Below are 23613 nucleotides of genomic sequence, written 5' to 3' on the forward strand. Positions count from 1 at the left end.
TTGGTAGTGGATATAATTCCAAGTTATTTGTGATAGCACGTGAAGGAGTTTGGTTGTTGTCAAGTTTTGTAGTGCAGTAACTGCAAAGTGTTATCAGGTCAGTTATTTTGTATTTGTTTTCTGCTATAAGGTAGAGAGCTAATTCAAAACATTTAGATTCTTCATTGTCTTCTATTTTGTATGATAGGTCTACAGTTTTTGTGTTACTTTTATAAAAAGTTCTGCGGCAACATACACACATGTGGTTTGGTACTTCAGCTGAAGTATTTTCAAATTTTAGTATTTCTTTTTTGTATGTGTGTAGTGAAAGGTTGCCATGTGCAGAATTGTTACGAAGTTGGTTTACAGCTAATTAATCTTGTAAGTGGGTTATACTTCCAAAATATATTGTCTGGATTTAGTCGATTTCTTTTAGTAGGTCTTTTGCTGTACCATGTAGAAGGATGTTATTTAAATTGGCTAGTGCTAAAGCAGTACTTTTAGCATAGTACAGTTTATAAACTATATTTCTTATACTTGCATGTTGTGCTGATATCCTTTTGATATCATGTAAGGTTGTTTTGCAAGTAGGTCCTGTGATACAGGCCAATGAATGTCCTTCTAGTCCTGTGTACTTGCGTACTGGACAAGCATCCATATTTTGCAGTAGTTTAATTTTGATTTTGTCTTTGCTTTTCACATATTGATTGAGGAATTGGCGTAAAGACTTGAACATTTTTTTGGGAATGTTACACATTGACGTGCATGGCCATTTGTAAATTAGATGTTCTGATTCAGTCGAATGGAGGGGTAAATCTACGTTTTCAGGGCATATTTTTGTAAGGAGTACTTCTTGTTTCATTATGGTATTATTAACTTTTTCATAACCTTGATTATTTCTGTTGACATTTCGTTTATTGAGAAGTCTTTTTTGTAATTTAGTTCTTAGTTTTGTTAGTGGTTTTATTCTGTTTAACACTAAAATAAATAACTTTCTTTTGAGAAGAATTGCACTGTCTATCAACGGTTCTAAGATTACTTTCCTACGATAGGTTTGAAGTGTTGAACCTGGTTTCTGTCCTGTTTTCAAAAGATTTTGAAGGACTTTGTGACAGAACATTTTGGCTAAAATACTTTTCTTGGTATGCTTACTTTGTACTACATCAAGATTTATAGAAGAAGTTTTATTTGTAGTGATAGTTGATTTTCTGTTAATTATTTTTTGGTTTGTTTTACTTTTTGATAGAGGAGGCAATGTTTTTGTACCAGAAACTTCTTCTGTTTTACTACATGACTGTATTAGCTGTTGTGTTTCAACTTTTTTTTTACAAATTTTGCTATAGATGGATGTTTATGTTGGAGAGTTTTCTTTTCATATGCTCTACTTCTGCGTTCCTTTCTACGGAGTTGCTTTTTGGTAGGCATTCTTTAGGGTCTGTTGAAAAAAATACAGAAGGTATGGGTTGGGGTGTTCTGGAATGCATGTGTGTTGTGTGCATGAGTGTTTGAGTAAGATGATAAAGATGTATGTAATGGTGTGTGATTGTGCTTTGGGAAGTACAACTACTAGGGATGGGTATTCTTGAATTAATGTGTTACTAAACTGGGGTTCAGATGACAGAAAAAAGTAAGCCAGTGGTTTGGAGAAGTATAAATAGTATATCTAAAGCTATACAATTAAAACAGTTGTTTGTTCTACAACATCTAAATTCTAGCAGCTGATTTGGGTAATTTGTGTGTCGAAAAATAGGAAGTTGTGGGCCATTTTGCCAGTAAATCACTGTTTAAGACGGGGGGATTTTTGGTCAGAATGGTGCAGAATCTCTATTTTTAGGCACAGAAATAGCATGAATTAACCTTACAGTGTGTTTGAGTAATAATTCAAATATTATGGTAACATTTTACTTACTTTTTTTCTAAAATGTTGTTCTTTGTACTTCAAATTCGGCTGCTTCTTTTCAGGAGAATGCTCTTCACTGCAATTGTAAAAGAAAGAAATTAGTAATTTGGTTTGTATATAGCACTGTTTTTAATTTAGACATAGATGTTTTAAATTGAAATGCTCTGTGCCTTCCTCAAAACCATTAAAACTATGTTATGACTAACTGTAGGAAAGAAAATATCTTTACTATCGCTTGTGAAATTCATAATGTACCACTGTATACCACTATTCCTGTAACTAAGCTTTTCCACGTAATAGTGAGTCAAAGTCATAGCCTGCTTGTCCTATATAAATGTAAGTAATTATATACATTGAAAAAATTAAAACCAATTATCTGTTTGTACACATATTATTGTTTAAGATTTGATCATAGAGTGTGCATGTAATTTTTTTTGATTATATGTAGTCTATATATTTTATTTAAAAAATGTTGGTTTAACATTATTTGCGTGTGTGTGTGTATGAAGGAATTAAACGGCATAAAGGTTTGTAAGTCACAGTTCATTTTAGGACAATGAAAATATGATCGTAGATTCATTTTACAGATTATACAAGGTAAAAGTCGGCTAGAAAATGTGTTTATGTACTGTATAGAAAATATGCATACCTGTAGTTTGTGTTCATGCATATGGAGATGGACGAAGCTGCAAGTAGAAATCTTGGAAACTTGTATAGTATTTCTCGTAGATCGTGCTTGCCAATGGTATGAGACTTGTACTCCGAGAGATTCACTGTACATTTGCAGTGCTGATCTATGATGATGCAGTTACATGTAGAGGTCTTGGATTTGATTGGTGGATGGTCATGTGATTTCTTAGCTACATCCAATGAGGGAATGGTACAGAGAGTGAAGTGGAAATGGTAGAAGGGCTGTCCATGTTACAATATGTTCGCGGACATGGCGGTAGTTCTAGGACACCGCATATTACATCTGGGGAATTTGGGGTGGGGAGGCATGCACATGAGATTGAATGTAGCAAGGGATTGGTCAGTAAAGTTTGGTGAGTGTGTTGTGCTAGGAGAGGTTTTCTCAGATATTCTTTTTGCTGAGAGAAGAACAGATAGCTATGGCTGAGTGTTTCAAAAAACAGATTTTGTGGATTTTGGGAGACTCGTGGATACATTGGTTGAAGGTGCATACAGAAATCTGTAGAGTATCTATAGATCTGGGATTCCCACATGTGGAAGTGCACTGGCATGGAGAGCGTGGAATGAAGTGGTTGGACTTGCTACCTCTCTGTGCAACTTTGAAGATAGAGGAACATCCAGACATAATTGTAATTCATTGTGGAGGGAACAGTTTAGGACATGTGTCTGGAATGTCTTTGCAATTTGCAATGAAAGAAGGACTTCAGAAGATCATGGACATGTTTCCAAACTCCAAAGTAATTTTTTCACGGATTGCGCAGAGACAAATGTGGCTTAGTTCTTTCTCATGTGGTCCACAAATGGAGAAAGCAAGGCGTAATGTCAATAACGCTGTTTGTGGCTTCCTAAGAGATTTTGGCATGTCCTCTTTTCACAATGAAAATATTATGTTTCGTAGTACATACATTTTTCGCGGAGATGGAGTCTATCTTACATATGCTGGCAATCAGATTTTTCTGAGAAATGTACAAAATGCATTGCGACCTTTTTGAGATATCCAGCATCCATTTTGAAGTAGGTGTTAAGTATTTATAATTTTTGACATACAAACACCTCCCAAAGGCTCTTTTCAGAGCCACCACTTGCTCCCAGAGAAAAAAGCAATGGTTACAATAGGGTAGCACCCCAATTTTTTGTATGTTCGCGAACTGTCTGCGGACTTTTAAGATATACAAAGGGCCCTGCTTTATTTATCTTCACTTCTATTTTTTAACTGTGAAAGGCGGCTCTGAAAAGAGCCTTATTTTTTTTTTGATATTTGTTATTTTGTATTTTTTTTGTTTTTTTATACATGACACACTAGGAGAGGAGGGGAAAGGAGGGTAAAGGGGGGGACACCAACCACAGGAATAAGAAAGGGCGAGCAGAGAGAGGAAGATGTAGAGTGGGTTTTATTTGGGTAGTGAGCAGGTCTTCTCGTGCTCTGAAACGATAGTCTCAAAAGCACTCCGAAGTCGCTCCCCCCTGCAGAGTACTGTGTCACAGTACATACAACTTGCATGAGAACATTACGGACAAATATAGTGTCCTCAGGACACTTACATTTTCGTTTATTTACGAACATTTCCGAACAACCGCGCTGTCCGTGGACACCTAAATTGGTTTTTACATGAAGAACTGAAAGTAATTACAACACAATATAAAAATGTAACTTTATTTGACATATATAAACAATTTATGACTGAGAAGGTGGGGCAGAAACGGAAACAAAAACAGGAGAATTAGGAATTTCAACATAATTGGGATCAGGTGAAGAAGGGATGGAAATGTCATCAAAACGTTTTGGTCCATGGAGAGTGTTTGGGGTTAAATGAATGGGACATGGTGAGGGGGGACAAGTACAGGTGGGACAATGGTATGTTGTTGGTAGTTTTTGGTGATCTTCCACAAAGTTCTTTAAATCGTTAAAATTTGGCATAAGTTGGTCCATTTTTTGGATGATGTGTTCCAGAGTGTTATCCACCGCTTCTTTTTCTGTGGTAGTGTCAATTTTTGTATGGTCTGTAAAAAAAAATGTATATGTTAAATGTATACAAAATAATATTTATTAATTGGTTTATATAGTAAATTGTGTACCATTAGGTGCACTATCTTCTGACATTTCATCTTGTGGGAAATGCTCCTCTAGCCACTCCAGAGTACTACACATTTCTGTGAGAAAAGAAAAAAGTAATATTTTTTTGTATCTAATACAGAAAGTTTTTAAATATATGAGTAAAATGAAGTGCACTTACTATTTCAGGAAAGTATGTGATGAGTAGTCTGTACGTCTGTTCTTGCTCTTAGTTGTGCAGTGTCTGTGAGGTAATTATGTTGGAAGCCACTTTATCTTCTTTTGGTATATTCCATTTTAGAACATATTGTATTTAAATGAATGGTTAGTGTGTTACATATATGGGTTACATTTCTTAAGTATTACTACAATTACTTTGTATGTATGCTGCTTTGTGAATTTGTTAAATGTTCCTGTGTTAGGATATAACAATTACACATACCCACCCAGAGATTTTAGGTAGTGGTACGGTTGTTCGAACATGTCCGCGGACAGTCAAATTCAGTGGAAAGGGTTCAGTATGTTCCATATTACATGTACATTAAGTCAAAGTTATTATTGTTAAGTTGTGCTACTAAAAAACTATGAAATTCAGTAAAATAACTTTGTTACAGGGACGGTATGGTTCAGTTGCGCTACGAAAAACCTATGAAATTCAGTAAAAAAACTTTGTTAAAGGGATATTATGGTTAAGTTGCGCTACTAAAAACCTATGAAATTCAGTAAAAAAAAACGTTGTTAAAGTGATGTTATGGTTCCAAGTAAAACCGAAAAACCCCTGAAATTCGCCAGTTATGGTAAGCTAAGCAACCATAACTCGTGCCACCGCTGTGCACTGCTAAGACTAGCACCCAGGACATCAAAGATGACCTCACAAATGTCATTGATGACATCACTGATGACATCACATGTGCATTTACCTTTCATGAAAAGTCTGTACAACGGTTTCTTATTGTAATGTTAATAAAAAAAAGTGTCAAGGACCATTGGAATACATATCAAGGGCTAATTAGTCCATCCAGTATACTAAGGTGCTCATGTAGAAACATAGGCATTGTGTGCTGCATACATGATGGAGGTTCAATATTCATAAGCTTGCCATGTTGAATAGTGAAATGATAACTGTTTTCTTATTAGACTTTTGCATACTGTGAAACATGCGATAAGTAGATAATAAAACCCACTTACTACATAATTGCATTATTATAGACAAAAAACAAAGAGACAACACCACATACAAATATGAGTATATACAAGGAAATTGAAGTAAGAAAAAAAAACAGCAGTAGTAGCAAAAAGTGTTCATAACCTAACTGATTACCTTTATGCAGAGAAATGATTGCTCTGTTTCAAAGCTGCTACTTACACTATGTATATATATCGCATAATGTGACTGGACCCTAAGGAAAGTAGTGTGAATACAAGATATAAAAATAGGTGCATATACAGGGAAAGTACAGTAATAAAAAAAAAACAGAACTATCAGAAAGTGCTGATAACTCTACTGATAATTTTAATGCACAGAAAGGATTGCTGTCTTTCATGCTTGTGTCTTCCCCTATGTATATGTTTCATATGATATGACTGGACCCTAAGGGAATTATTGTAAGAACATACTTGAAGGATAAGTCTACAAATATACTACCTTTTCCACTTTTAAATCCTGACTGTTACTGAAGAAAACCATGTGGCCTAGATTTGTCAGTCAAGGAAAAAAGGGGGAGCCAGACATGTGATTTCATCAGTGATGTCATCAATGACATTTGTGATGTCATCTTTGATGTCCTGGGTGTTAGTCTTAGCAGTGCACAGTGGTGGCGCGAGTTATGGTTGCTTAGCTTACCATAACTGGCGAATTTCAGGGGGGTTTCGGTTTTACTTGGAACCATAACATCCCTTTAACAAAGTTTTTTTACTGAATCTGATAGGATTTTAGTAGCGCAACTTAACCATAACATCCCTTTAACCGTTTTTTTACTGAATTTCATAGGTTTTTAGTAGCGCAACTTAACCATAATGTCCCTTTAACAAAGTTTTTTTACTGAATATATATATATATTTCTTAAAGCCATGCCCATTTCCCATGGTTTCCGGCTTCTTTGTTGTGATATTCAAAAGAGACATAATTAATGGAGTAATACCTAGCACATTGCTGACATGTGAGAGATGGTCAGGGAGCTGAGTCTGTCAAGCAGGGTTGGGGCACCTCTCAACCTGACCTGAAACATAAAATCAATCATGATGTTTACTAGAGAGAATCTTGCCCCAGTGGAAGGGTACATGAGTTGATGAGTTGAGAGTACTCCACCTCTGTCCCTTCTACCTGTGCCTGGATAAGTGTGGCAATTAACACTTCTTCTTGCCCCATACCTGGTGTGTGCAATGCTAGTCAGTGTTTCTCTCTTTGTCCAATAGGACTACGCTACCTAGAATGATGGTGGAGGAAGGAGTGAGCAACCCAAATGTGAGAGAGATGATGGTGAGCAGCAGGACCATAGAGCAATACTTACAACTGGAAATCAGGATGACCCGTGCTACTTGCATGAGAGCTTTTAGAGTGTACACTTGCCAAAGACTGTTGTAAATCTCTGGCAGACCTGTGCTTGAAGATCAGACAGATGAGAAGTTTAAAAGGAAATGCATCTCATGTGGGCTGCCATTTCAGAACTCTTGTGGACAAACAAACACATATCAAATCTGAAAGTGACTGTGATTGCCATGGGCCACCATGGTAAATCTCAGGCTGACCTGTGTTTGGGGGTGGAGTGAGGTTTTAGAGGCCTTTTTAAAAACCTCACTCAAGTTCAAAATGATTCCAGGAAAATAATTGAATGTTCCCAGGATCCAGATGGGCATCAGGGTCAATGGGAGGGCGAGGAGGAGCATGAAATGAATCCCAGGAAAGAGTGCAGAGTGGGATGTTTGGGGGAAGTCAAAGGAGGTGAAGGCTGACTGAGAGACCATGCAGAGAAACAACATTGCAGCAATGCATGGATGATGAAAACTGAGACCGTTTGCATGTTTGGGTATTGGTTGGTGAGAGAAAGTGGTACTTGGATGTGAGAGTATGTGCATGGTGGGAAGGGTGAGCAGGTGAGTTGCATTAAGTGGGAATGTAGGGGTATAAGTAAGGCTGTGTGAAATAAGTGGTTGATAGAGTGAAAGGGAGTGACTGCTGAAGAAGGATGGATTTTTGTGTAGAGTACAGAGGAGAGGGAGAGTAATAGAATGGAGAGGAAAGAGTAGTAGAGAGGAGATGGGAGGCTAGTTCAGGGTAAGGGAGTGTACTAGAATATAGAAGAACATAGTAGGGCCAGGTAGCATCAGAGAGAAACTGAAAAAGAATGGGAGGGAGAGGTGCTAAAAGAGTAGAAACAAGGGAAATGAAGCGGATAACATCAGGACAGGGAGTACAAGAATGAGAGGTGAAGACTAAGTGAGACCTCAGTGATTGTCAGGCACCAAACCTTTGAGCTACCATACTTTTCAGTAAGGTACAAAACCTGCTTCATTCTCACAATGTGGACATTAAAGTTTCTATGATAATAGAGATGTCTAAATATATGCATAAGTGATTGTAAGCTCTCACTCATTAAACCTTGGTGGCCTCCCAATGTAACCCAGGATTACAAGATGTTCATGATGTTTGATTCCTGCACTGAAGAACACAATGTGACTTGGTTTGCAACTCCTGAGATGTTTATATGTGGACAATCAGAGGTTTGCAACACCTTCTATAATTTAGTGATCAGATCATTATTTCAAGTCATTGGGCCTCATTACGAGGTGGGCGGTAAGGGATTACCGGTGCCGGTAATCCCTTACCGCCCTACTACGAGTTCCCTTTGCGGGTCCTTCCTTAACGCCTGGTTTCACCAGGCGTTAAGGACGGGATCCGCAAAGGGATACCGGGGTCAATAACGGTACTGCAATTTGCGGTACCGTTATTGCCGCCTTCCCCCATCCCATTGAGCCCTTTGGGGGCTCAAATGGGAATGGGGAATGGCTCTGGTGAATGGAGACTTACTGGTCCCGCCGACCTCGGAATGGACCGGTAATTGCTCCATCCACCAGACCGGAGTCTGAACGATTTTGGAGGCAGCCATGGCGCTAATAGCACCATGGCTACCTCCAACCTCGTAATGAGGCCCATTATGTACTTCACCACTGGAGTGCTCGATTTAAAGCGCATCCACTGCATTCAACACAAAAAATCCAGCTGGTGCACAACAGTCCTGCTTGTAAATTGTACATGAAAGCGTTTATGCTCTTCAAGTATGTCAGCCCACATATCATGGCATCTGCACTAGCTATGGGTAAAATACTGGCTGGCCATATGCTACATTTTGGTCAGCCTCATAGAGTATGTGAAAGGGATGGTCATGGACAAGTAGGTCCTAAGAGGTTTTAGTGCCATTGGTGTTTAATTTTGCTTTGTGAAGTTGCAATTTTTCAAATGTGGTCCCACATAGGCCTATGCAAAGTAGTTTGCTGGCCCCAGTGCATATTCTCTCAATGCCTTAAACCTCCAAGCCAAGTTTGTTAAGATTTTGGTGATTCTGGTTAGATTTGTAGTAAAGAAAAGATTATAGCCAAAACCTTGGAAGGATGGGTTTATGGCAGGGAAACTGATGAGGAAAATAGGTATGGAATATTGTTGTATGTGTGGGTTGCAAGAACAAATTAAGTACTGCATATTGGTGGAGTAATCCAGTTAATCATAGCACACCATGGTTTGCAGTAACATATATGTAAGGTTTAATGCATCTGATAATGAGATAAATGTGGAAATTGTGGAGGGGCTCAGGGGCATGTTTCCGGCAACAGGCCATCCAGCTTGGTTGCAATTCCCTTCAACCCACCACTAGGCCTCAAACTCCACAGGCCATAGGGGAAACAGGACCACCACCATCAACTGCATCATCCTCTGGACCTCTTCCGTCAAATTAATCTGCTACCAATGACGCAAGTGTCTCCTCTGACATCCCTGTATTGGATTCCCCACACCAGGTTGCTTTTCATTTTCATAAAGTGATATCTGCCCTTTTCAGGTTTGTTTTTACCTGATTGTTAATTAAAATAATAAAATAAAACGGGTCATACATTTTTGTCTACTTTCCACCTATCTTTCCTACATGCACACCCTTCTCCTCCCATGCCCTCCTTGACTCCACAGCGGTGCTTTTCAGAACCACCATAAACTTTAAATAAATGATCTAAACTGGGGCAGGTCAGTTTAACATTAAGCACCAAAGCAACAGGCTAACCAATTTAACACCATATGGACAAAATCCCAGAACAATTCAAAGTCTATAACCTAGTTGAAAACGTTTGTGTGGATTTTTCAAAAAGCTCCAAAGTCATAAGCCATCCTTCAATTTTGCCCCCTTTTGGTGAAACGGCACTAAACTTTACAAAAACATTACATTTTGTGACTATATTTAAATTATGCAGTTTGATTGAAAGGCATCAAAGTTATAAGCCGTCCAAAAACTGCTCTTCAACGACCTTGTAATCCACACATGTGCATGGATGTCCTTGAACATTTGTCAAGTTTGTGAACATCACAACAAAGTCCCCAAACGTCCCCCAAGTGTCATGTTATGTTTTGTATATATTTTCACCTCAATGTTCACAGACTACTGGTGCAGTTCGGGGTTCCAACTTGGCATTGGGTTGAAAAGATTTTACGCACCTCACACTTCTCAATTGACCAATCAGCGGCTGCGTACAATGTGCGGTAATGTTACGTGGCTCCCTGATGTGTCCAGAGTAGTCTGCAGACACTGAACTAGGAAGTGTGTCTGGGGACTAAACCTAGATATCACTATATTTGTTCCTACTTTGTAAACATTTAAAAACATGTTTTAAAAATAAACTGGATGTATTAACACCAAATTTGGTAAAGTATGCTTTTAGAATCATGCTGCTGCTCCCTACGCACATTTGGGGCAAATCCATCCAGCGGTTTGGGCTGTCTGTAGACGGAACATTTTTTTAAAAAAGTTTATGGACTCCTCCCACAACTATTCTCTCCCTTTACAAAACCGCACTGAACTTTCCCAAAACATTCAGTCTGATTTATACTTTATGTTGCAAAATTTTATGTGAATTCGTCGAACAGCGCCAACGTTATAAGTCACCCAAAAACTGTTCTTTCTATAGTAAAGACAACTTAACCATAACTACATTGTTACTATCATGTACCCTGTAATGTTTATGTATACATATTCAGTGAGAACACATTGTTAAAGGGACGTTATGGTTACGTTTCACTAATAAAACCTATGAAATTCAGTGAATACACTTTGTTGAAGGGACGTTATGGTTACAAGTAAAACCGAAAATCCCCAGACATTCACCAGTTATGGTAAGCTAAGTAACCATAACTCGCGCCACCACCGTGCACTGCTAACAATAACACCCAGGACATCAAAGATTACATCCATTTGTCTTGGAAGCCATCCATTTGTCTCGGGAGGATAGCTCAGGGGCAAAGCGCTTGTCTTGGAAGCAAGACCACGCAGAGCAACACAGGTTTGATCCCTACTGGGTATTAAGCGTGTTATAAATAACCAATTACAATCACAAATGTCATTGATGACATCACTGATGTGCCTTGCTAAAGGTATGATGTAACCGTTTAATGAGGATAAAACGGTTGACCGTGTGAGAGGAGCACTATCCTCAATTTTACTACTATCATAAATACCATCTACAATTCAATTGTATAATTCAGCCATATTACTAATACTGTATACTCCCCCTACATTGTATTTACTATGCACATATTACTATACTCCGGCCATGCGCCCATGAATCTGGCCACAACCACCACAATAGAATTAACATACAACTAGTACACACAATACACCTTCAAATAAAAAGAGTCACCTTGACTCCCCTGCCATCCAAATGATGTCTGCAGACACTAAAATTGACTGCACACTAGGCGGCACCTGCACACCTTTTTTCCACCTACAAAAATATCTCCATGTCAACTTTATTCCACTCACCCACCCTTTCCAGTCCCTCTGTCGGCCACCAAATAACCCCAAACGTGTTATTCAGACTTTTTTCTCACCAAGCTATCCGCGGACACTGTCGGTTGTCCGCGGATCCACCATGACAACTGTTTTAAAAAATATGACTGTTAGGGAGAATTCTCCAGAATGGCTAATTTCCCTTACCTACTTTGCTGGATTTGGATTTCTAGGATAGATTTTATTCACCTGGTAAGAGTGTGAGCCTTTTTTTCCCACTCTTACATGTGTTTTGCTGTGTGTTTTACATTTTTGTGTTCATGGACTGTGGAGTCTCACCTCCTCCATAGGCATCATCTTTTTACTGTGTATCACACAGCACCTTTAGTGCAGTGACAACAGAGGGTTGTCTTTTTCAGGCTTCACACGTTATACTCCATTTTTGGGACTGAATACTGTCTCCCAGAACATGTAAAGTTGCCATTGACTTTATTAGTCTTTTTAAATTCACAGACCCAGTACAAACTATCTTCCATAGAGTACTGGAAAGGGTTAATTTACACCAAATTAAAAAAAGGACCCTTTCAGGACCAAGCCGTCACTCATGGCACACATTTTGTGAAAATTCCTGCAGCGGTGTGGGCTGTTTGAATGACCACAATTTTGAGGATTTATGAGGATTTCCACACATTTTGGGCCCCTCCTATAAGTTAGCTCCCCTTGGAGGAAACCAAACCAAGCTTCCCAAAATCGTTCTGCCGGGTATAATATAATTTGTTAGCAACGTTTGGTGAGAATATGTCGAAAGGTGCCAAAGTTATAAGCTGCCCAAAAGGTGCTCTTTCTATGAATTGAGCAACTTGACCATAGCTACAGTGCCGCTACCGCAGGCCCTATAATGTATACACAGATGTCTCAAGTAGATTCACTAAACATCTGTACCATGACACTAATGTCCATAAGTGTTTACAAACAAATATCAGCAACAGCTAACTGAAGGACTTTCGTGCTAGCTGGAACAGTCACTCACCTCTCAAGCATGGATGTTGCAGCAATGTAATTCTCTTTCATATGTAAAGAAGAATTCAATAGCTTCCATAGTTCAATGTTTTGAGCTCATGGAAGCACTTAGTTTCTGTAAGGATTTTGTTTTTTCAGTATTTTTGTATCAAGAATACATGTACGTCCTGATTTACAAAATAATTTTACAATGCAGAAACTCTGTCTTTGTAAAGCAAGTCCCTGGAGTCACTTCCTTCGTAAATTGAAGTCTGTTGCGCCCAAACTCTTCTCAGAACGATTTCCAAAATTGTTTTACACTCTCTGTAAACATTTCCTGTATGCTGAAAGCGATTTGGAGTAGCATCCCTGTATGTGTGTGTGTAACATAATAATGTATTCCAAACTGCGAATTAAAGTGCGACTGGAGAGGACCCGTGTAAACATTGTATTCATTAAGTTAGCTTGTAGACCTCTGACATTGTGCAAATCCCTTCCGGGAAGCAGGAGCATTCAAGCTCTGATAGGGCATCTCTTGTTATGGCCGGTACGCCCTCTGATCCTGTCATACTGGATGAGTTTTATCCCATGATTTGGAAATATGTTATGTTTCACATCAGAAAGTAGACATATAAACATTCTGAGAATAATCGTTTTAAAAGTTATGAGTTGTATTCCCTCGACAGTTGTAGCAAAACACAGTTTAACACAGGAGGATACAGGACACGAGATAAACTAGGCAGCCTAATCTTTTTCTATATCTGCTTGACATTGTTTTTAAGAGATTAAAATGACAACAAAGGCTTTGATCCAATCCATTACATTCGAGAGGTTTAAACCAGATAACAAATACCAATGCATGCTGATGGAACACTCTTAGGGAAAACCAAATCGTATTAAATGTGTTTTTCAATCTTCTGGTTGTCATTTGAACAAGTGTACGAACAGCGAACACAACGATTGTCTATGATTTATAGCATATGTTCAGCACATATTTTGAGAAAGTCAGAAAAGAGTAAAAACACCGTGGACTTTAAAATGCAATTCCAGGTTTCATTTTTAAACGGTGGTAGTCGGACCCAGGCCAAAATGGTGAGACAATAACTATGAAATACTCTGTCAATAACAAACTGTCTAGCTACCTAGAGTGAACTAGTAAATGACCACCCGGAAATCTGTATTCAGACACAATGGGGGCGATTCATTGAACAAATGTGCGCCGAAATTAGTGGCGCAAGCTGGCGCAAGTGTGAAAAATCAAGCGCACTCGCACGCATGCGATTCATGGAAGGTTCTGCGCATGTTTTTCCCAGGATGTGCACCAAATCTGCGGCTGACTCACGTCACTACAACATCTTGAACGCCGGGTGCGACGCACACAGTGAAAGTGCACAACATGTACCGCACACACCAAAAAGGGGGCGGAACACGCGGAATGGGGAACAATGCGTGAAAATGAAGGCGTAACTGGGGAAGTACTGCTGGGAAATACACGGAATGCCAACATGCGCGCAAACAACATGTATTCATGGAAGCGAACACGGGAAACTCGCACACGCCAAAAGACACGCACAGGCATAAACATGTATGCCACACGAAGGCAGGCGGAAGAGTCCCTGTGCAGTATAAAAGTGCACGCAAACAACAAACATGTATGTACAGCTATGATGAATGTCCCATTTCTCGCAGCACTGATCGTGGGACACCGCAGGAGGAGGAGAATAGCCAGGCTCGCATTTTTTTTGCCCAGGACCAGCCTTTTTGGGATGCCTGATGACGAGGTCTATGGCAGGTATAGGTTTCTGCCTCGTATCATACTAGACCTGGTCACTGAGTGGGAGGATGACCTCACATCACCCACCTTGTGCTCCCAAGCACTGAGTCCCTTGGAAAAGGTTCTCAATGTCCTGCATTTTTTGACCACTGGGTCATTTCAGCAGACAACTGCCATATTTGGGGGTGTCTATCAGGCCACGCAGTCATGCTGCCTACACCACGTGTTGGCAATCATGACTGCGGCCCCTCAGTTCTCAGGCACATATACATGCCCAGAACACCTGCAGAAAGGCAGGCCGTGGTCCAGGATTTTTACAGGGGAGCACACTTCCCCAAAGTGCTCGGTACCATAGATTGCACCCCTGTGGCACTACGTCTACCTAGAGCCACTGAGCACATCTATCAAAACCGCAAGCACTGGCATTCCATCAACATACAGGTTGTATGCGATGCCCATGGAATCATCACCTCTGTATATGCAAACTATCCTGGGTCTACCTATGACAGTTTCATATACAGAATGTCCACCCTGAGGCGGGACCTGGAAGCTGGGAAGCATGGTGACACATGGCTCATTGGTGAGTACAAATGTCTGTGCACATGCATGCATGTCACACACAGACAAATACAGAAACCCAACTAATTAAAACCATCCTCACCTCCCCAGGGGACAATGCTGCCTACCCTCTGAGCAACCACATGATGATGCCAATACGGAACCCCACCACACCACCCCAGGTAAGATACAATGCTGCCCATATTGCAACCAGGGGCATAGTGGAGCACACATTCGGAGTGCTCAAGTCACGCTTCCGCTCCCTTGACTGCTCTGGCAGGCAGCTACTATATGCGCCCCATTAGTGTGCAGGATCATTGTGGCAGCATGTGTCCTGCACAATGTTGCAACACGGCAGGGCATACTGGTGGACATGGTGCCCCCACATCCCCAACGACAGGCACAGGCGCTGCTCATGGGAGGGGAAAGGGCACATGGCGAGGCAGCCCGGACCCAGCTTGTGGCCACATTTTTCACCTAAACTTCCACCCCTGCGGAGTGCACACAGGCCTGGCACATACCAGGTGACAATCGATGATGACAAAGAGACAGTCAACTGTCACAACCTTACCACCCTGAGAATGTTGCCACGGAAGTGCTACATTGTGTGCATCCCTAGCTACCTAAACATAACCAATCCTGTGTGACCAAAACGAACACATGCACGGTGTATATCACACCACCTCCCTGCAAAACAGGCAATGACAATAAGTGGTATGTCATCCAGACCCTCCCAACCCCCATCACCCTTGTCAGCCAGACCATGACATGGCATGCAACAGCAAAAGAGCAAACCATAAGCACATCACATGACCCATTAGATACAAAGTGAGACTTGATAAATGGAAAGAGGCCTGAGACAATCACACCTAACATGGAATCAGATGAAATGACTGACCAATAACCTCCCACACATGCAACGTCATACACAAATGCATGCCACCAGCAGTACCATCAACAAAAGACAGAATGCCTGTTGGTATGCACATTGGCTAATCCAAATCTGCAAATCCCAAACCCGTGTGCTGTGTGTGTCTCCTGCAACACACCGCTCAGCACACAGCACATTGAGCAGCCATTGTGTTGGGTGTACATCTTGAGCATCATATAAAAAGGACAAACAACAAACATGACCTACTGACACATGTACACAATCCCCAAATGGTAAGTGATCATGCGCTGTAGGGACACAGCATGCCAGAGAAGGCAATCTGTGTGCAAGTGTGGGCATGGAAGGGTGGTTGTATGCGTGGTGGAGCATTGTGTAAGTGTGTGTGTCAGTAGGGACATGCACGCAATACATGCATGTGAAATAAAGTGACCCTCAGTGTCCTGTACACATCACATGTGAACATTGGCCATGTGTACACCCCAGTATGTCAAACCACAGCAATCCCCTGAAAAGTAAACCCAACACAGGAACAGCCATTGACCAGCAGAACACATCATGTACATAGTACCCCACAATGAGAATGTCAGGGAGTGCCCAAACACTGTAGCCCAAGGGTACTGTCTGACAACAAAAGGCCCTCCCTCATTTACTCATCACCATGACCTTAAGAAGAACTGTGTCTGGGGTCCGTTGGCTTCTTCCTTCTAGTCTACCTGGCTTCAGGATCCCCCTACCCATGGTTTCCTTGTTCTAACTTTCATGTAAATAGGGTAGAGCCCCCTCAGAGGCCATCTTGACTGGTAAAAATACCAAATTGCAGAGAACTCCAAGGAGCCAAACCCCCAAACCAGGGTAAACGCCTGTAGCCACCAATAAACCCTGGAAGAGCCTCCAGTAGATGACTTGAAGTCGCTGAATATGGCCAAGCACATGTCCAAGCAGAATGATAAAATAACTACCAAGGTAGCACAGTTGAACAATGGTTCAACAGGATGGGTAGCAATTTCAGTACACAATAATCAATGTGGATGCAACAAATGATGGGTAGTGTCACAGCTCTGGTCTCCAGGCGCATGAGTGGTGAGAACCAACCACCCCCTCCACGGTCTGGGCTCCTGCAAGGTAAAACTTACACAGACCTCCGAGACCCCGGTGGGCAAAGAGGGTTAGGCATCCGTTGGTTGGATAGGCATTGGTATTTGGGATAACCGGAAAGAGGGCCAGGAGAGGGGAGGTGGATGGGCAAGGGAAAAAAGTGAAAATACAAAATACAACTATTGACTATTACACATACTCAATCAGAAGAAAAATCATGCACATTGTACAAAATGGCTCAAAGGTGAGCAAAAGAGAGACTTATCTCTGGGGTGAATGCTGGCCTCCTGCCTGCACACTCTCAGGTCCGGTAACAGGATCAGTTCAATGCTGCAAAGAGAGTGTGAGTTACTATTCTGTGTGTGTTTACCCCACACACACATAACACCATTCATGCCTCAAACTTAGTGACTCCTCCCCAAACAAGCACTCTTGTCTGCTGTTTCGTTCGTATAGTTTTGCTTGCTCCGTGATGGTTTATACACTGTTAATGTGGTAAGGTAGCCGCACGTGGCCCCGCGTTAAATGAAAGACCATGTGTTAAGAATCACACATGATAGAATGTGCCTTGGATCTTCTGCTAGATGCGTGTGGTGAGGTGCGACTTCAGTACAAGTTGCGTTCTGCCAGCCACGTCTTTCTATAGGCAGCGTACGTGGCTAATTGCATATGCTAATGATATGCACTGCACTCAAGTATGTGCGTCACTGGGTGTCCCCCCTTGAGCTATATTAGTTTGTGGGGACAACTTGGAAAGCTTCTTTGCATGAGCTCCTCAGCGCGGCTTAGCTGTACTGTGCCCATCTTCCCCAACGCCTGGCTAAGCTCCCCAGCACTTGCGCTACATAACTTACATGTGCAAGGGGCTGGAGGAAGGTCAGCGGGGGCTGGCCCCTCGTGCTGCTCCCCTTGCTCGGAGCTCCTGGAAACACGTCTGCTTCTGTCGTGTGCCCCATCCAGCGTGGCCAGGGTTTTGTAGTTCTTGGCCCAGTGTCTGCTGGGAAAGGTAGTCTGGGGGCTCCTTTTCCTGCAGAAAGGGCATAAAAGCCTTTAATAAGGCTCAAAAGTGTTCTGTGTGTGTGTCGTCATGCTGCTTTTTACTGGGCCATGTCTGAGACCTACATCTGACCTCCTCCCACACAACCCCAGGTTCTGTACCCTGACAGGTAGAGCTGGAACTTGAGTAGAAAATAACCAAGAGACTGGCACAACTGGACGGTTGAGCTGAAATCCAATCAATCCTTGATAGCGTGAACAAAGAAAGGCAGAGACAGCACAAGTCTGGAAAGGCACAGCACAGAGAATGCAAGATAGTCGGAAACCACTGACAGCAAGTTAAGAGCCACAACAGTTGAATAGCATTGGTGAAAGCCAACAGTCAACATAAAGGCATGGATGTAATAGATGAAAGACAGGAGGAACGACAGAGAGCTGCTGTTGAACAGAAGTTTACTGAGGCAGACCGAGGCAGTGTAAGAGTACATGGAAATAACTGCCCGATAGATGGGCAGACATATCTGCAACAAGGACAGTAGCAGGAAGAAGAACAGGGACTAAAAGCACCAGAGTGTGAAAAACAAGTAAAGGAGACGTAGTCCAGTAGGAAAACCGTGCCGTCAGGCAGCATCAAAGTCCAAGAAGGAAGACAGACACAACATGCCGTCCAAACAGAACAGAGTGTACTAGTAGTATAGGCAGACATCTCAGGTGAGGACTGGACCGTGAGTTGTGCCTCTTGGGTCAACATTCCTAATGCATCCTCCTTTGCCACAATCCCCAGGGGCAGAACTCAACATGTACCAATTTGACATTGTCACCACCCGGCCCCCTCCCACCATCAATGTGACTTTGACAGCTAAAGGGAGCAGGCTACCGTCTACAGCATGAAGTGCATCAAGCATGTATCCAGGCAAGAAATTAACATACATCACAATTAACAACAATACATTAACAGGTCAATAATGTACTCACCAATATTGAATGCAGACATGACGTGGAGAAAACATACATAATCCTCTCTAGGGGTGTTAACACAAGTAGTACAGCAGCAGACAGGCCACAGATATGACGAAAATCCAATGCCCTTGTGTAAATATTTGTCACACCGAACCATCCTTGCGAGCCCATGGATAGGGGAAGCAGGAGTGACATATGTGTCAGGACCCCAAGCCGCAAACACATACACGAGACAAGCTTGAATGGGCTCAGCTGGAACAGACAGTGGAATGCTTTCAAAAGCCATAAAGCACCACACCGTCACATAAATGCACAATAGACAAACAATGTTGAACTATATTAACTAATTAAACTAGCTAATAAAATAAAAAATGGTCACATACGAACCGGGGGGGGGAAGACACCCAGGAGGGGGGAGGTACATGCGATGATGTTGAGATTAAAAAAGAAAAAAACCTCCATGGGCTCAATGCCTGCACGGCCCGGCCGGTGTGGGAGATAAGTTGTCGTCTGAGTCACCCTCTGGATGGAAAACAAAAGGTGGATGTGGCACAGTATCCTGACCACGCCTATGCGCAGCTTGCCCCTCATCGACAGCAAGTCTGCAGGACTGGTAAGCCTGGTCCTGTGCGCCGATGACATGTAGGTCAGCATGCAGCACCTCACGTGTTACGCGTGCTTCCTCTTGCAAGGTAGCATGTGTAACACAGAATTCTTCCTGCATGGCCTCACATGACAGCTGTAGCACCTCCCGGCATGCACGTAGCTCAGCCGAGATGGTATTCTCAAGCTGTTCCAACCTCTCCTGTGTCTGCTGCCTCTGGGACATGTTGAGCACACCCAGAGTAGATCTGAGTAATTGATGGTCATCCCTCAGGGCCTCCCTGTGTGCCTCTGCGCGGGCAGTAAGTGCTTGACGCAGAGACACCATTTCAGACCGGCTTGCCCTGTCTGAGGCTGCAATGCCCAGCCTGAGTGAGCGGGCCGTGGACTGTGCTGCCCGCTACTGGAGCTCCACCTGCCTAGCAGAGGGAGCATGGATTGGGCCACATGTTCCATGCTCTGAGCGATCTTATCTTTAGCTGTCCCCTGTCATTCGGAATTGGCACACATGGATTTCTCCCACTCAGTATACCCTGGTGGCACACGGCCACTGCGTTGCCGGGCATGACACCCGCGGGGCCCAAGGAGCTGTGGTCCTCACTGGATTGGCACCGCCCACGGCTGTAGGACTACATCCGTCTGTTGACGTGATGCCCCAGGCACATCAGCAACTGGTGTGGAGTATGACCATCCGTCCCTATCCACCACAGGTGGAGGTTCCAACACCGTCTGGACCCTCAGTGCAAGTGTCCCGGACAGAAGATCGTCCACATCAGAATCACTCACCATCGACAAATGCATATGACGCGCATCCAACTCAACGTTGTCAGAGTGATCATCTGAGCTAGACTCATTGCCAGCCCTGGACAGGATGGCCTGGTGCACAAATGGGTTCTCATGGCCTAGCACCCCAGCCCCCCACTTGTGGTGGGTTGCTAATGTGATATCAACCCTGTGTCAGGATTGGCATCCACATCCTCTTCTTCCATTGCATCATCATCTGTAATGTGGAAAAAACAAACATGAGTACACATGAGTACACATGTCAGAAGCATACAACCCACACACACATAGACATAACATCAACAGCCAACATCCCAAAAGCAGAAATGAATGTGTGTAAATAGCAAAGCCTACACATGTACAGAATGTAGTATATCACCTCCATCACACACCACCTCTGTCAGGCATATGTCACAGGCAGAAATAACTTAGATTAGATAAATGCCATAAGCATGTCTGACCTGCAAAATGGCCAGAGCTGCAAGTGAATCCAAACACACCATGACACACGTAAAATGCATGTACACATGCATCACTAAACCATCATCACCAATATAGCTTCATCCATCTGCAGTTCGGCCCGTACCAGGCGTCATGGTCCATGTAGACATAGTGAATGTCCCTAGCAAAGCAAGGACCTGCAACCAGTCATGAGGGAGCATGACGCCGAGTATGGTCCGAGCTGCCGGCCATGAACCCTCCAGAACACCCATCAGGGCCTGATTGAGCACATTGTGCATTGATTGTGCCCTAAAACATTATTCAGTGTGTCAAATCATCATGGCCAGGCCCCACCAGATTAGATAAGTGGGCCTGGGCGTATACATACTGCACCAAAGTGACCCTTCAGGATTGTGGCAGTTGAACATAATGGGCAGAATGCTGAAATCGCAGTAGCATTAACGTTAATCTACTACATTTTAGTCATTCAACAAAAAAGCTGCAGAGAACACCTGTGTAAATAAACACCTTCACACACACATAAGTGAGTAGCTGCAATGTTGCACTACACAACGTTGAAGCTGTTTGCATATGTACATGTGAACGTGTTCAAGAACACCCGTGTTCACATACACCCGTTTGGTGATTATGAACAGCAACCTATTCAGCAAAGCAAGCAGCTGCAACACAGCTTGCTTCGATGTATGTGAAAGTGTACACATACAAACGTGAAGGCAGCTCCATTACAACCCTATTGGCAGGCTATAATCAATCTGTGGCCTATACCAGTTGGTATAGGGCGAAGATTGACCAATCAACTTTGCTAAACACCCACTAGGGTGTTCCAATACTGAGTACATGTGTCACAGCATGCACCTGCGCCCGTGCCTTTCATGATAGTGAAGGGATGACAATCTGACCATACATGCCAGGTCACTTTGACATTGCAGCAGTGAGTAGGCATGTATAACGGTGTAACATGGCTCAGAAGTGGGTTGGTGCAGTGCAGAACATGTCTACATTACCGACTATCTACATCAACAAGTACATTATGATGTCAAACAATAAACATGAAGGCAGTGTAAGGGCAAGTTCAGGCATCATGTGCAATGTGCATGCAATGGGTTGCTTGGCTACAGGCAACCCCCCACCTTAGTGAAAATGCAGGGAGGCATTACATGGCAGTGAAAGGTTTACCAGAGAACTGTGGATTGGCAGACAGTGTTGACTAGCGTCAATTGCATCATCAGAGTCAACTGACAACACAGCAGTTGAGCATGGGACAGTAAGCAGGACACATGATGAACCCTCAGTAGTACACCCATTTGTGCAGAAGGCACTACACCAATTGAACAGAGTCAGGGGGCCTGAAATAGGGTGAGGCCTGTGCCCCACACAGACTATGACACCCTAAACATGTGCGTGATGCAGGACTGACCCAGAGTGGGCATGGAATGGATGATCAAATGCCATTAAATGTATGTCATCCTGGACACGTACTGCAATGATCATCCTGCCAAGGACACATAGGGGCATGCATGGAATGCACATGGAGCATGAATGGCCACTCATGTCCCTGCGGAGCATCTGCCATCTGCACAGTCCGAGTGAGACACCCTGCATCAAGGACAAAGGATGTACCCCACAGTATGTGTCTGGCTGGTTGGCAGGGAGAAGTGTGCATGTACACAGGAGCGTTGAACAGGCCATTGCGGTAGTCCAACATGATACCCACCAGTGTCATGGTGAAATTGGGATGCAGGAGGGTGGAGGAGCAAGGGAGCATGCCTACGTGGAGTACCCGCATGCAGGCAGAACACACATGCACGTCAGTCATGCGATGACATAGTCCGAGTGCTGAGTGGAAAGACACCCCAGGCTACATGAAGAAGGGCCAGTGAGCTGAAACATGCCGCGTGACTAGCATGCGAGTAGGGTGCAAGAGTGGTGATGAGGACAGTCCCAGTCTGCTCTACATGTCCAGCATACTGCACAGCAGGCACGCATCAGTGAATCATTGCATGACTCGCACGTGAGAACCATGTACACATAGCATGTAGTGGCAGTCAAGCACAACACATCACACAAGCAAACCAACATGGGCAGGACAAACATGCAATAACACTCACTGGACAGGGCATCAAAATCCAGCAACTCTCCCACTCCTTCGTACAATTCTGCCAGTATGAACTCTGCAACAATCAACTTGTGCGTAGTTAGATCTTCCTCTTCAGGTGGTGGCTCACTGCCGGTCACCTGAGTCATGGCATAATTGGAGGCACGCTTTATCTTAGCACAGCGTCGGAGGTCATCCCAATGCTTTTTGCACTCCTGAGCTGTGCGCACCTCATGTCTGAATGCACTGACACACTCTGCAACATGCTTCCAGTGGTACAAATGCTGGGCAGCCGTAGTGTGACAATTTGGGCCCACTAGCATATCCCGACACGTAGCCCACAAGGAAGTCCAGTTCCTGCTTGCAGAAAGGCTTCTTCCTCGATGTGCCGGAGGCCTGGAATTGTGTCTGGGGTGCAGGTGCAACATTCCTCCTCTTGGGCAGTGATCTGGACCCTGACTGGCAAATGCCGCCCTGATCAGTAGGGGCAGTGGTGCTGGTGGATTGAACCGATGGAGTGGCAGGTGGAACTAGGACTGAAGCCCTGACTTTGCGTCAGTGGCTGCTGGGTACCCTTGACTGGACCCTGCACAGCAACATCTGCTGTGCCATGGTCATTGACCGAGACTGGCCTGGATAGCAGAATCACAGCCTGGGTGGTGTTGCTGCATCTGCCCATGCAGTTGCCAACACCCAGCTGCTCGGGGCAGCAGATGACAATACTGCCCCAGGGACATGTTCCTCCCGGAACCACAGGGGGTGGTGGCATGACTGCACCAACACTTGTCAGA

This window comes from Ambystoma mexicanum, chromosome 1q (assembly GCF_040938575.1).
Source record: "Ambystoma mexicanum isolate Mex_15411 chromosome 1q, UKY_AmexF1_1, whole genome shotgun sequence".
In the NCBI taxonomy this organism is placed as follows: Eukaryota; Metazoa; Chordata; class Amphibia; order Caudata; family Ambystomatidae; genus Ambystoma; species Ambystoma mexicanum.